Source organism: Ambystoma mexicanum, chromosome 9 (assembly GCF_040938575.1).
Source record: "Ambystoma mexicanum isolate Mex_15411 chromosome 9, UKY_AmexF1_1, whole genome shotgun sequence".
In the NCBI taxonomy this organism is placed as follows: Eukaryota; Metazoa; Chordata; class Amphibia; order Caudata; family Ambystomatidae; genus Ambystoma; species Ambystoma mexicanum.
Genome location: NC_090931.1, coordinates 686,967,740 through 686,982,744, shown reverse-complemented (window position 1 = coordinate 686,982,744; position 15,005 = coordinate 686,967,740).

The window sequence follows — 15,005 nt, the reverse complement described above, 5'->3', positions numbered from 1 at the left end:
TTATACATTGTACGGCAGATGGGGTGTTCCTCACGATGTGGCCTCATGATGCACCGGTGATGGAATTTATGTCAAAAGCGTTACCAGAAGAGCTAAGTAGAGTACCAACCTGTCTGTGGGCAATGCATGATAACGATGTAGGATGCTTGAAAATAGAGCCAGCAAAAATAACTTTGAAAGAAGGTGTTACATTACCACGAATTCCCCAGTATAACATTTCTGTTGAAGGTGAGAAGGGATTAAAAAGTATTGTTACTGACCTGGTGAGATTGGGGGTGGTTGAAGAAATTGCAGGTAGCACGTGCAACAGCCCGATTCTTCCAGTTTACAAGAAAGGAGGCAATGAAGTACCCTATTGTTTCATAATTGATCTGCGCGCATTGAACAAAGTGGTGGACCCACAATTCCCTTTGGTCCCAGATGTCACAACAATACTAAGAATGATACCGGCCATTGCAGAATACTTTAGTGTAGTTGATCTGAAGAACGTGTTCTTTAGCATTCCAGTGGATAAAAGCAGTAGATATCTGTTTGCGTTCACTCTAGGAGGTCGATCATTCACATTCACACACATTCCACAAGGATACACAGAAAGCCCGAGCATTTACAGCAGAGCGCTAAAAGAGCAGCTAGACATGCTAGAATTACCCGAAGGTTGCGTACTCTTGCAGTACATAGATGACTTGTTATTAGCTGCTGACGCAAAAGAGATCTGCAAAGAAAGTACTATATTACTATTGACACACTTAGTGACCCATGGTCACAAGGCAAGTTTGAAGAAATTCCAGTATAATCAGAAGGAGGTGTCTTATTTGGGTTACCTACTTTCGAAAGAAGGGAGAAGATTAACACCAGAACGCATAGAAAGGATTTCTAGTATGCCTATTCCAAAAACTCAAAAAGGAGTGAGAGCTGTAATAGGCATGGCCTCTTATTGTCGGCAGTGGATCAGTAATTTTGCGTTGATTGTGAAGCCGATGATAAAGTTAACTAAAAAGGATGCAGTGATGCCTTTACAGTGGGATGAGGAATGTCAGAAAGCGTTTGAGCAATTGAAAGCTGCATTGTGTGCTGCGCCAGTTTTAGGCACTCCTAACTATAAAAAGATCTTTAGACTGTTTGTGAGTGAGAGTGAAGGATGTGCATTGGTGGTTTTGACACAGGAACAAGGTGGAAGAAATAGGCCATGCGGCTATTATTCTTCCGTGCTGGACCCTGTAGCGCGCACACTACCATGATGTTTGTGATCCGTCGCAGCGCCTGCTGCGTCAGTGAAACAAACGGAAGGAATGGTATTGGGGCACACTTTAATTCTGATGGTGCCACATGCTATAGACGTTCTATTAAATAGGACACAGACGCAACACCTCACCTCAGCTAGACTAACAAGATATGAGCTCATCTTGTTTGCACCCCACATTCAAATTATGAGGTGTAGCGCATTGAATCCCGCAGAATGAATGCCACTGCCCATAGCAGAAATTGGTGACAACGAATCACGACCCCATGATTGTTTAATGGTCACTGAAGAAGAAACAAAGGGAAGAATTGACTTGAGCGACATCCCACAGAAAGAGCCAGATGGGGAGTTATTTAGTGACGGCTCTTGTTTTAAATTACCTGATGGCACATCAATGGCCGCATATGCAATTACTACCCTAGAGAGTGTTGTAGAAAGCAGAAGAATCCCCTACAATTCGGCACAAGCCGCAGAAATAATAGCACTGACCCGAGCCTGTGAACTCTCTGAGAATTTGAACGTGAATATTTATACTGACAGCCAGTACGCCTTTGGCGTGGTTCATAACTTTGGCCGACTCTGGTCTGAGAGGGGTTTCTTGACATCACATGGGGCCAGGATTCAGCATGGCCCTTTGATTGTGCGATTGTTGTCTGCACTCACGTTTCCAAAGCGCCTAGCTATAGTGAAATGCGAGGCGCATAAAAAAGTAACATGTAAAGTGGGAGAGGGAAACGCATTTGCAGACAGGATTGTGAAGCAAACAGCCACAGATTTGGGAAATAAAATGATGACAGTACAGACTGAGGAAGTATCTTGTATGATAGAGAATGGAGTTGCCACAGTCAATGAAATACAGGCTGAGGCCACGACCGAAGAGATTCAGGGGTGGGCTGAGGGCTCTGCTGAGTTAGATTTGGAAGGATGTTGGGTGGACAAAGAGACCAAGAACTGGATGTTGCCAAATTGTTACGTAACCGCAATGGTTACAATGGCGCATAGCCCTACCCACATTTGCGCAAAGAAGATGGTACAGCATTTATCCACAGTATGGAAAAATGAGCACATAAAAAATAATGCAGAAAGGCTAGTGCAGAATTGTATTACCTGCCTGCAACACAATGTAGGGAAAGGAACCGTGACTCCAGTAGGTAGTTTTGGCCCACCCTCTATGCCATTTGAGGTGATCCATTTTGATTTCATAGAAATGGAAAGGTGCCAGAACTACAAATATGTGTTAGTGGTGATTTGTGCATTCAGCAAGTGGGTGGAGGCATATCCTTTAAAAGACTGTACTGCCATGTCAACGGCAAAAGTAATGTTGAAGGAGTATTTCTCCCGTTTTAGATTGCCCTGTGTCCTGTGGTCAGACAACGGCCCACACTTTGTGGGCGCAGTAGTACTACAGATCTGTGCAGGTCTGCAGATAGAGAAACGATTTCACAGTTCCAGGCATCTCAGTTCTGCCGGGCTTGTTGAGAGACATAACGGTATCTTAAAGTCAAAGATAGCTAAAATCTGTGCTGGGAGCAAGTTGAGTTGGCTGGATGCATTACCCCTAGCGCTATTGTGCATGCGCACGTCTGTGCAGGCTAAAACTGGACTCTCCCCTTATGAAATTATAATGGGGAGACCGGCAAATGTATGGTGCGCACCGCAGCCCAAAATGTTATGTGAGGTCGAGCATCCTATGTTAAGCACGTACTGTGGCCTTTTAATGCAGAAGTTGCGTTTAATTCATCAGCAGGTGCAGGAGGTGTTACCAGTGCAATACACCGGACGGGGCACTCGCTGGAGCCTGGAAGTTGGGTCTTAATAAAGAACTTTGAGCGGAAGACAGCATTAGCACCCAGGTGGCGCAGCCCTTACCAAGTACTTTTGGCGACGCAAACGGCCATTCGAGTGGACGGACGGAAGGCATGGATCCATGCAACACATGCCAAAAGATTCCCAGGACTGCTGACAACTTCCAACGACCAGAGAAAGGAAACGGTCTCGGAAACGAAAGAAACTGTTGCCAGTCCATTGCCACAGCATCAGCCTGAGCGAGAAGTGAAAGTTGAAACAAAGCCAAAGTGAGAAGTGAAACTCAAAACAGAGCCTGAGGAGGCTGCCAGTAAGGGGAAAGGGCGATAAGTGCCCCAACGTTGCTCAGCAGAAACAACATCACTGCCAAGCGACACAAACCCTGCATTGCAAACACGAGCAGAAACAACGCGGGTACCCCTTTGGTGCCCACCGGTTGCTGCAAATGCACCAAAGCCAAAGAAAGAAACTACATCATTGCCACGGCGCTCATCGCTACCCATCATTGTGCCGCAGGCTGACACTGAGCCTGATACTGGAAGTGTAACGGCACTATTCACGGATCATACAATAACAGATCTTTGGTGCTTTTCTTTTGCCTTTGGTTCCACTCATGGATGGAGTAGGAGCCAGGGGCGTAGAGGAGAGAAGTGTGAGAGTTGTGCAAGTCGGACAATTCAAGACTCACGGCTCCTCAGTGCGCTTATAAAAGTACATGTGTCAGGAGCCAGAGCAGGACAAGCTGGACGCACATATGTACTAAGGCTGATAGAGTGCATGTGTCCTAAGCCAGAGCAGGACAAGCTGGATGCACATAGTACTCTATCAATAAAGAACTGTTCAGAAATCGTCTGAGCAGTGGGAGAAAAAAAAACACAACTAATCTTGCTCAGAGTGGATAGGTGATCTAGGCTGTGAAAGGGCTGGCAGAATTGAACTGTGACATTTTCGTCGAACTTTTCTGGCATCAAGAACGAGAAACATTTTTGCGACAAACTTTGCCAGCAAGGAGAAGGACGATGAAGAACAAATCAAGACCGGTTTCAGCCTCCTCCTGCACCTCTGCTGAAAAGATGATAGATTTAGAGACTGTAAATTTAGGGAAAAAACATGGTAAAAGGAATAAGGTACTGATTTGGACATTAGTCCTGTGTTTCTTAAGTATGGTAGTACCAACAATAACAGCTATTACACTATGGTTCCTGGAGTCCGTGCACCCATTAGAAACACTTTTGCCAAAAACAGCTACTGAAAGCCTGGTTCATGTAATCACTGGTACTTTGCCCCCAATGGAAGAAAGACATAGAGAAGGATACAGCAACAATACATTGTTGCTCATCATGAACATGACCCATGCGGTTTTAAAGAAAAAAGATTGCTGGGTTTGTGCCCATTTACCACAGCACGGTGGGAAAGGGATAGGCTGGTATGTACAACCGTTAACATTGGTTTATTCATGTGAAGTATCATTGAGTGCAATGTTCTTTGGGAAATGGAACAAGAGTAATACGGGTCAGCTAGATGAGACCAATATGAATGAATTTGAGGAAGTGATCATGAGACCTGTGGGTTGTTCCATATTCCACAAAGCCCGCATGTTTTCACCAGATCCCATGAGGAAGAATACACGAAAGACAACAAGACTAGATAGATTACATGGGCAGAATAGACCAACCCGCCAGCAGAAGAAACATCAGTAATGACATTTCGAATGAGGGATGAGTGGAATAAAGGTGCTGTGCCCCCTGCCTATACAGTGGATCACAGCCCCGAAACTGCTCCCCTATGTTTACAGAAAAAAGGTTCCTATAAAGTAGGAACGTTTAGCAACAACTGCCTGAACACAGTGGTTTTAAAGCACAAAATAGAACCCGTGTACGTAGGGGACCCTGTTTACTTTATATGTGGGAAAAAAGCATATCTATGGTTACCTAGGAACTGGGGAGGTACATGCTACCTAGGTCTACTGTTTCCAGGAGTGTTACTCTTGGAGACAGCAGAAGTAGCCAGACGAACAAAGGTAGAACTCAAAGGAGTAGCGAGGATGGAATGATAGCAATAGATATAGCCAAATCATTTATACCATTCTTGTCACAAATAGGAAATTCCTACAATATAAGAAAACTGTCTAGAAATACAATAGATTCAACAACGGATATTTTATTGAATATGACGTTAGAAGAAAAAGGAATAAGACTAATGGCACTCCAAAACAGGATGGCTCTCGATATAATATTAGTTGATCGTGGGGGAGTTTGGAAACTCGTAAAAACTGCATGCTGTGTGCATATAGATGATTACTCCCCTACGATATTTAAAGCAATCCGGAAATTACATGTCCTAAATTCCACACTCTCTACTGAAGAAGGGGGTTGGGGGATAGGATCCTGGTTTTGGGGATTATTGCGGTCTTGGGGATGGAAGTTAATTTCGATACTAATGGTGGTACTTGGTATATTCATAACATGTTGCTGTTGCATACAATGCTTACCAATAGTTTGCACTGAAATAACTGATGGATGTACTAGGGGATGTATGCACATGGTGTTGAGAGGAAAAACAAACGGATGGCCGGAATAACAGAGACACTGATGAAACAAAAACAGTAAACAATTCATGGCTATAGACATTAATGATGAAGATGATGCTCATGATAGCATGAAAGGTTCAGACATAGATACCCCACACTTATCCTCATCGGAGGAGGATACAATGAATGAATAAGACGTTTGGCATACGGCCAAAAGGAGGGTTTGTCAATCTGGAAAAGTGAATACCCTTCATTTGAATGACTGACGTAACTTGATGGCCGTAGGCCAACCGTCTTATGCACCGAATTATAGAAATTATTGTTATGCTTGACCAACAAGCGGCCATTTTAAACATAGCAAGAATCGCCATTTTGCTTGTTTAACATTGCTCATTGCTTTCTGTCTAAAACTGCTTTGCAGCTTGCAATTCTTGCGGATTCTGCTTACTCTGCTCAACTGTTAACATTGTTGTCTGAATATGAAAGGGCAAGGTCGCGGGACTGAGGAGTTCGTTGAAAACTCCTCATGAGTAGCCCAGCAAGGAATGCCCACGCTCCCTCTCTGTAGCCTTGAGGGAGAGCTGCAGGGCATTTAATCACTTCACAGCTGCCAGCCAGTCTCGTACAATGGTAGAATATGTTAGAATAAAACAGCTAAAGGCTTGAATAATGCTCTTCCTACGGCCCCCCTTTGCAAAACCCTGTAAAGCGTGTCAGCTCCCAGGACACGAATAGCACCTCATAGATAGTAAAGCATGGAATGTGGCTCTTCCCCCGTGTGCAGCTTGCTTCCAAGAACAGAACCACTGTGTTCTGTTCAACAACTAAAAGATGCCTCCGCACTTTCTAAATTGCACATTGTTACTAGAATAGACATCGAAAGTGTCATAATTGTCATACCCGTCGGAAATGTCCATCGTCATCCAGAGTTCAAAGAAACTTAATAAAGGAGGGTGTTAAACGTGACATAGCTGATTGTATGATATGCATTTTGTATATATGTAACTGATGTACGTAATTCACTCTCTTGCGTCCCTCGAGGTCAAGGAAACTCGCGTTGCGGGGCGTGAGACCAGAATTGGCCAATTGGGACTATTTTTGTTTGCAATAAAACCTAGCATTGGGAATTTGAACCTCGTGTCTGGCGCATCTTTTCGTGTATGGTTATTGCCTGTTTCCATATCACGAGGGACCCCTAGGGGCCCCTTTCAGAGCCAATGGAGAGATTTCAGAGCTGGAGAGATACTGTCCCAGGGCTTGAGGCAAAGGACAAGTCTCGCAGTCCTGTTCTGGATTAGTTGCAGAGGGCGGAGAGTAGAGGCAGGTAGATTTTAAAAGGGCCTGTTAGAATAGTACAACCTAGAGAGAACCAGAGCTTTGGAGACAGTAAGCTTATGGAGGAAGGAGAGGAAATGCAGAGTATCTCTGAGGAGCTGCAGTAAGGACATTTTACTTTTTGGAGACATCAGATATGTGGACAGAGAAGGAAAGTGTGGAGTCGAAGATGACACTGAGGTTCTTAGCCTCGTAGGTGGGGGTAGAAGGCAGGCATTCAGACAAAGATCGTTATGGGCACACCAATCTTGAATGTCAGTTAGGCAATCAGAGATGAGAGAAGGAGAGGAGGTGGCCGAGGGCAGCCTCAAAATGAGTTCAGTTTCATCAGCATAGCACTGGAAATTAGAGCAGACAATGGCAATGCAGTGGGCGAGAGTTGCCAGGTATTGGTTGAAAAGCCAGGGTGAGAGGTTAGACCTCTCAGCAACACCACAGGTAGAGATGGAGATAGATGATAGGAAGTACCCAAGTTGGACCTGGGAGGGTCAATCAGAGAGGAAACAGGTCAGTTGGCCTTACTTTTTATCTCTGGCATTAGATAGGTCCATCAGAATTCCTGTTCATATGAGAGGCCAATACATTGAACACAGGGAAGCAGGCAGGGAACAGACAGCCATGCTTGCAATTGGCCATCAATGACCATTCTCCTCTATAGAAATTTCTGGGTCAAAAATGGATCCCCTTTCCAATGGACATAAGGGATGATTTACAAAAGAACTGATTGGTAACAACTCTAACTCACTCTTGACTTACTCCTGCACGGAGACTATTTGATTTTCAAAGAGATAACCAGGATTAACACTGACTCTGCACTTATAATTTGAAAGAGAAGAGTAAGTCAGGACTACGTCAAAACAACGGCCTGATTACGAGTTGGGCAGAATTATATCATGAAATTCTACTAGTGGAAGATCCACCTCTTCTGTTGATGTCTCAGAAAATACATCCAGTTACCAGTTTACCACTGGCAAAAGTGGTATTTTCCAGAGTACCTATGGAAGTACTGCAGAAAGACTCCCTCTATCAGTGACAATCATAACATGTATTTTTAAATAGTTTTGTAATGCTCACCTGATATCCACGGGGACGCCACTCAGCCGGTCCGGACTTTCGACCACTTCGAACCCTTCCCTGGACTTGCTCAACTAAGCACTGGGCCTGAAACACAGTATTATCAGAGGTCAATTCCCTATCGGTCTTGCTAGCCTGGCCCCCTTTTCTTCCCTGGGTCCCAACCTTCCCCCAGACCTCTCCTCACCTTGTTTTCTGATGTGGGGTGCTCTCTGTCCTGCCTTCGATGCAGGGGTGTGTTGGGTGATGCGGGCTGGAGGGTGCCTAGTTGCTTCACTGGCATGGGCCCGGCGGACGGGGCTTGCTGCGGCTTCAGCCCGACCGGTAATTGGAATGAGTCTTACAAAAGTTCTGATGGCTCTAGTCCCTTTAATACTGTGTCTTTCTTTCCTTAGGTAATGAAGGTCCTGAGGATGGTGATGCGCTGTTGAAGTAAGTAGGAATGCGGAGCGTGATGCTTATTGGCTTCCTTAGCACTAACCAATGTTAATCTTTTATGTGTCCTTTTAGGTGCCGCAGTAACCCAGCAAGGAAGTGAGCTGAGGAGATGAGCTGCGGTGAGAAAGTGGGATGTGCGGCGCCTCTTAAATGTTGTGCGCTAACCTGGTGTGTCTTTTCCCCTTTTTCAGATCGGCGGGATGCTCCGGAGCAGAAGTTGTCCGATCGACAGGAGTTCAGGTAAGGATTAAACTCTATTTGCAAATTCGAGAGAGCTAAGAATTGCAGAATGCTTACTAACGTCTTTTCTTCTATTCTTCTCCCCTTTGGTAGGGCGCGACGTGCCGACATGGAGATGACTCTGCCATAGGAATCCGCAAGACTGGGAAGAACTGGACAGAAGTTGGATGCTCTTCGAGGTGAGTATTGGCAGCGAAATTCTTATTCTTGCAGGTGCGCTGGCGCTGAAGAAAGAAGTGGGCCTCTTCAGGAGATCCGAGCACGGTGGGTGTCACGATGCAGGTGCAGCGAAACACAAAGCATGTTTCTCAGGCCGGGTGTGGTTTAAATAGTTTGTAGGTATCCCAGGTATCCCTGGGCTGAGCCACACCCGAAAGACTAGACCGCTCATCCAGTTCAAGGAACTGAATTACATGGGGGCATCCATTGCCCCAATAATACATTGCAAGTTCAATACTAAGTGGATCTCAGGACTGTGTGTGAGTCCAAGTAGGTGTCTGGGGAGATGGAGAGGCCCTTAGCGGCTGACTAGGTGGCCGTGACCTGGCTCCAGCCTGATATGCCGGGCAGCTGGGGGCAGGAAACGTGACAGTTTTTTGCCATATCCACCTTAAATTCTGCAGTGGAAAGGTATAATAAATGTTAGTGGTTGATACCCCTATTGCATATATTTTAATTCACAAAAGGGGCCATTTAGACCCTTCTAAACATTACATGTTTAAGATTGTGAGTGGCGGGAATCAGACATGCCCAACATTTTCACTCCTTACCCATTCACTGCCCATTCTCAAATTATTTTGCATAGAAAAAAGTTTTAAAATAAATTGGAGCCAGTTTGTTATTTTTACTTCCACCTTTGAGGTAGAGGCACAAAAATGAAGACTTGAAATAACACCTGGGTTATTAGCATGGAATACTACTGACCGTATATTGTTTTTCATTTATTGTATTGTTTAACGCACACACCGAGGTCGAGAGCAGTGGAATGCTCTAAAGGGAAAGGGTAGCCAGTGTATGGGCTGGCATCCTTTAACAGTAGCGCATCATTGTGAGTTATGGTCTGTGCATCGGTATAAATATCCATTGAAATGAGTCTTTGGTCCGCTGTTGTGAAAAAGCAACATGTGCGAAATTGTAGAAATGTTGGGCCATTCCGAGCTGATCGAGTTCCAAAGGGTGGGTGAGTGACAAGAGGAGGCTTGTTTGTGGGTCCTCTCTTTGCGGGTGAGCTGTGATTCGAGCCGGTTGGTCAATTTGCTGTGCGAGGAGTGTGTGCCACCAGCTATGTGGAGCTGTGCCACCAGCTATGTGGAGCTTACCCGCAAGGTGCACTGGTGTGCTACTTGTGACTTCTTTGTAGATGACAGATGCTATCTTGAACAGTATCTTGGCCTGGAAGGGAAGATAATGTAGTTTGTGTGGGACAGGGGTGATTCGGTCAAACTTTTGCAGTCCTGAATTAAGACGTGCTTCAGTGTGGTGGACTGATTTTAGGGAAGCCAAGTGAGTAGTTCGGAGGCCAGAGAGAAGGGCATTTCCCCAATCGATGTGTGAGACCACAAGGGCCTACACTACAGTCCAAAAGACCTGCAAGAGGATGCATGGTTTGATATTGCGATTGATGGAGATTTGGAGCCAGGCCATTTGGGCCTTCTTGGCTGTGCATTTCTCAAAGGATAGGTTGCTGTCAGTGGTGAAGCCCAAGGATCTTTATGCATACAAGTGTTGCAGATCAAATCCTTCTAGGGGCAAATCACTGGGCCACTGTTGGACAATTTGTTTAGCGGGGGGAACGATGAGGACGAATTCGGACTTGGATGGGTTACTTTTGATGTAGCAATTCGTTATCCAGGACAGGATGATGGCTAGGTGATCACAGAATCGACTGATTTCACGTGGGCTTTTTACTCCCATGTACAACAGGGTATTGTCCGCGTACTGATGGATGAATATCTCGGGATCTTTGAGGAGTGCACCCAGAGGGTCCATGTATTTGCAGAACTTGGAATTGGGCAGAATAGCGAAATACATCATATTCTACTGGATTTACAATTGTCACCCAACGTGTCATCAGGCCTTTATTTAGTACTACTTCAGGTAGCAACTTGGCCCATCTAACTAAGAGTTCATCCTGGAGACCTATTTGTGAATCATCCCTATGGTTTTCAAACAGATCAATTTCTTTGTGAGATGACATTTGAAAAACAAAAACTGAATGCGATCGGAGAAATAACAATGAAATATGTGAAATAAGTATAAACAAAATTATAATAATAAGACAAAGATATCAGGATGGCATTGCGGCGACGAGCTCTGAAAATAAATACTCGAGAAGAAGCTGCTGTCCAAACGACCCCCTTCGTGAGAAGAACGCCTCTTGAAACGCCATTAACGTAGGAAACAAGACATTTTAAAATGTGTGTTATTTCTAATGGTATAAAGATCGCGCATAGAATGCAAATTTGCCGCTAGACTGCGGAGGATCCGAAGACAAGAGCAATTTGCACAAAGATAACATTTACTCGACGTAAACTGAAATCCATAGAGTGGCCGGGAATGGAAATACAGGATAATGAGAATGTCTGCAGTGCCGCTTGACCTCGGCAGAGTCATTAACGTGTGTTTTTTCCCATTCAGGCGCCCTTCTCAGAGCAGACGCTAAGCACAACCAGCTAAGCCTTTCACGGGGGTTCAGGAGCCCACCAGGGGCTTTGCTCTCTTGTTTCTTCAGAAAACCCATGGAGCAGTGCAAGAGAGGGAGTCAACAACAACAACAACAACACAGAGACCGAAATGTACCTTCTAATGAGGTTGCTTGTCAGAAAACAAAATGTCGAACATGATGCATGTTTTGGAGAGAACAAATGATTTGAGGAGCCCAACAGCCAGTTTTGAAAATAATGCAAAATATCGGAAGTGGAGCAGGAAGGGGGCACACAAAGAACAATTTACAAAAGTGTTTATTACGTTTCACTGGTTCTTAATTTGAGTGGAGCTATTAGTTTTTCATTTTTTGCCAGCACAATGTTTCTTATCAGGAGGGTGACAGTGAATAGCAGCTCCCGCCTTCCTTTGACCCCACTTATCCCTCCTCAACCAGCAATCAGGCTCATTATAAGTTTACCAGTCCGGAAATAAGGTGCCGGTAACAACGTGTACCGGCGCCTTTCCGTACCAGCAAACTCCAAGCCTGCTGGGGATGTGAACTACCGGCAGGCCTGAGCTGCCGGTAGTTTCAGGCCTCTACTGGCAAACAATTGCCGCAATCACCACGTCCTATGGGACGCCATGGGAATGGGGATTTAACAGCGTCTCCACATGCCGTAATATCCTGGTAATACTGGGATATCGGGTGACGGAAATGGTACAGTAGTCCCCCGGCATCCTGCCCGAATTACCGATGGGATATCAGGGGACTTGTGATGAGCCCCTATATCATGAGACTCGCCTCCTTGTGGTGCAATATGGCACTGGCTATGAAGTGCTACCTATGGAATTGTTGGGGCAGAGGCATACACTCAGAGCTCATAGCATCCAATTTCCTTTGCCCCCAGTCCTGAAAAGAGCCCCTTTACGACAGGGACTTCTTTAAAATACATTTTCAGTCAAATAGATGCTCTTTATGAATCCGCCAACATCCCACCACCCTAGTGGCTACATTGCCACTGGGGCCTTTTTAATTTGCATTCTGATCCAAGGAAAACTTGCTGGGCACTGAGCGCAGAAAGATGAGGAAAGGGACACCCATTTATTTTGTGACTGGACCAATGGTGAGCAGGTGGGCGCACAACAGAGCACAGCAGGGAGATTCCCATCTTTTCCTAACAAAGCGATTCTCTTTGTGCATTTTTAAATGCCACCTGTCAACATATCCCTCTGACATATCCCTCCAGCAAAGTTTGCATAGAGCAAGAGGTATATAATGAAGCTGAAATGGATAAAGACTGTTCCCAACTGAATTTCACAGGAAGCCAGGTCAGTCTCACTTTGGTATGAGCCAATGCTTGCTCTTTACTTCGGGTTCTGGTGATTATGGGTGTGCAAAATTACCACCGGCGAAACAAAACTGAATGCAAGAGATCAATGCTATAGCAGAGAGAAAGGTAATGTAGGGGTGGCTGTGGGGGATGTTGCATAGGTGAACAGTACTTGTGTATAGGCAGATTTTAAATGCCATGCTATATCATATCATATAATATCACTGTGAATAAGAGTGAGGCAGTCTGAGAAGCAAGAGTGAAGGAGGGAAATGAGAAGAAGGTGGAGGTGTGAAGAGGAGGGGAGCAAGAACAGTCCCTTGAGGAACTCCTCTTAGGAGGGGGCAGCAGAGGACCCATGATTATACCATGAGGACGAAGAGACAACGAAGCTTGACTAATTAGTTTACAAAACAAGGAGGCAAAAGAATGATCAGTTTCATTGATGCCAAACTGAGGGAGAGTGAAGAACAGGTATCAACAATACCAAAAGCATCAGCGAGGTTCAGAAAAATAAGGATGGAAGATCGTCCTCCCATTACACACACATTATGCATACACCCATCACTCCACATGCACAACCACACAACACTTACCATTAAAAAAAAACCCACACTATCACCAGCTATACATAAATATTTGCAACATCTCGGAAAAATCTGACATGCATCAGTGCATCAGATAAGCACACCATGAAAAAAACACACACACACACACACACACACTCACACACACCCCAGCATAACATATTTATTGCAGATGATTCCACCATGCACACAACACCTAGAGCCTCACTCCAGAAATGCACACATACTATACACACCACTGATGCTAGATGCATCATCTGTACCACACACCCCCATGCCACACCATATATAAACAGAACCTGGCCGTTTGAGGGCAATACCTGGCCAATTATGGGAGTACCTGGGCATCAAATGATTGATGACAAAACCTAGAAATCCTGGATGCAAAGTGTGGATATCTGTCGGTGTGTGCTTGTGCGCTTCCCGGACCCTCCCAAGTATACACCGGCACACACTGTGCCCCGCAATTAAGACACAGTTCTTAATACACCTTTATTTCTGCATTCCCCAAACTCTACTACTCCTCCTCCCTCATCATTTCCGCTTCTGACCCGCTCCCTTGTCCCGCCCTTGCCCAACACTACAACTCCCAAACTCCCTGATGCTATCATGGCATATTTTAGGAATACCTTACCTGCAACCAGTCACTTGACTCATTCTTCTCTTTCACACACCTGCCAGTCATCTTCTCCACTTTTCCACCCTCTCCCTACACAGGTGTGCACAAAGAAAACAAAACTCTAGGCTTGTTGGCTAGCTGCTCCAGTAATTCTTAAGAAAGTGGACGTCACAGCTTACTTAGCTCAATGTATTTTTTCTGTTTCTCAAAGTGAGGCTTTACTATTCATTCTGATTTAAGGGCCTGATCATACACGAATACGTTTCATCATGTCCTCGTCTCTCTCATAACAATCCTTTACATTCATGATGTAAGCCCTCCCTGAGCGATAAGAACTCACCTGGCACGTGGAGGCATACATGTAGGCTTTTCCAAAATGGGACCCAAGGGCTCCAATAATGTAACTTCTCTCAACCAATACTTAAAGGAATGGTGCGCTCAAAAATGTTATTGTCCTGAGTGTTCGGGCATGTGGTTTTAAGCAAACTGTGATCGATCCTAAAACATTTCCTATGCACCATACCTTAGTTTTCTGCACTTTTACACATTCGAAATCAATGAGCGGGGGGCACGGCCATCTTGTGCTAATCTAATCTCTGGATCAATCGCACTAAGTTCAAGTGCCCCTGCGCCACTAAATCCTATCACCCGCCCCTGAAGCTGACATCAATAGACGCGTATGGCCCATTTCACAACGTGGATGCACGTCTCGTGTCAACGTTCTCTGTGCACCAGCTTATGACGTGTCTCCATGGTAATGGCAGGGCGCCTCTTTGCTCAATAAGTATAAGCAGACCGTTTCTCATCAGACATCATGAGAGCTGTTTTTTCAATCGTTTCATGTTTTTTTTTTGTATAGCCAGTGGCTCATTTCTGCTGTGTTCAGCTATCTACGTTGCTTGGAGCCCCTTGCAACAGATACTTATACTAGCATTACTATCTATTTTAATTTTGTTGTACAATGGCAACAATACAGCCCTAACAGTACGAGCTGGAGTATTCCGAGGTGGAATTAGTTGATAGAGAAAGATGCGGAAACAATGGGGCATCGGACGACAGTTGGGAAGAAGAATCCCTGGATCCTGAGCCAGAGCCTCGTCGCATGGAAGACGTTTCCACCTGGTATACCTGCAGTCAGTGCAAGGTCATGCCAAGCCAG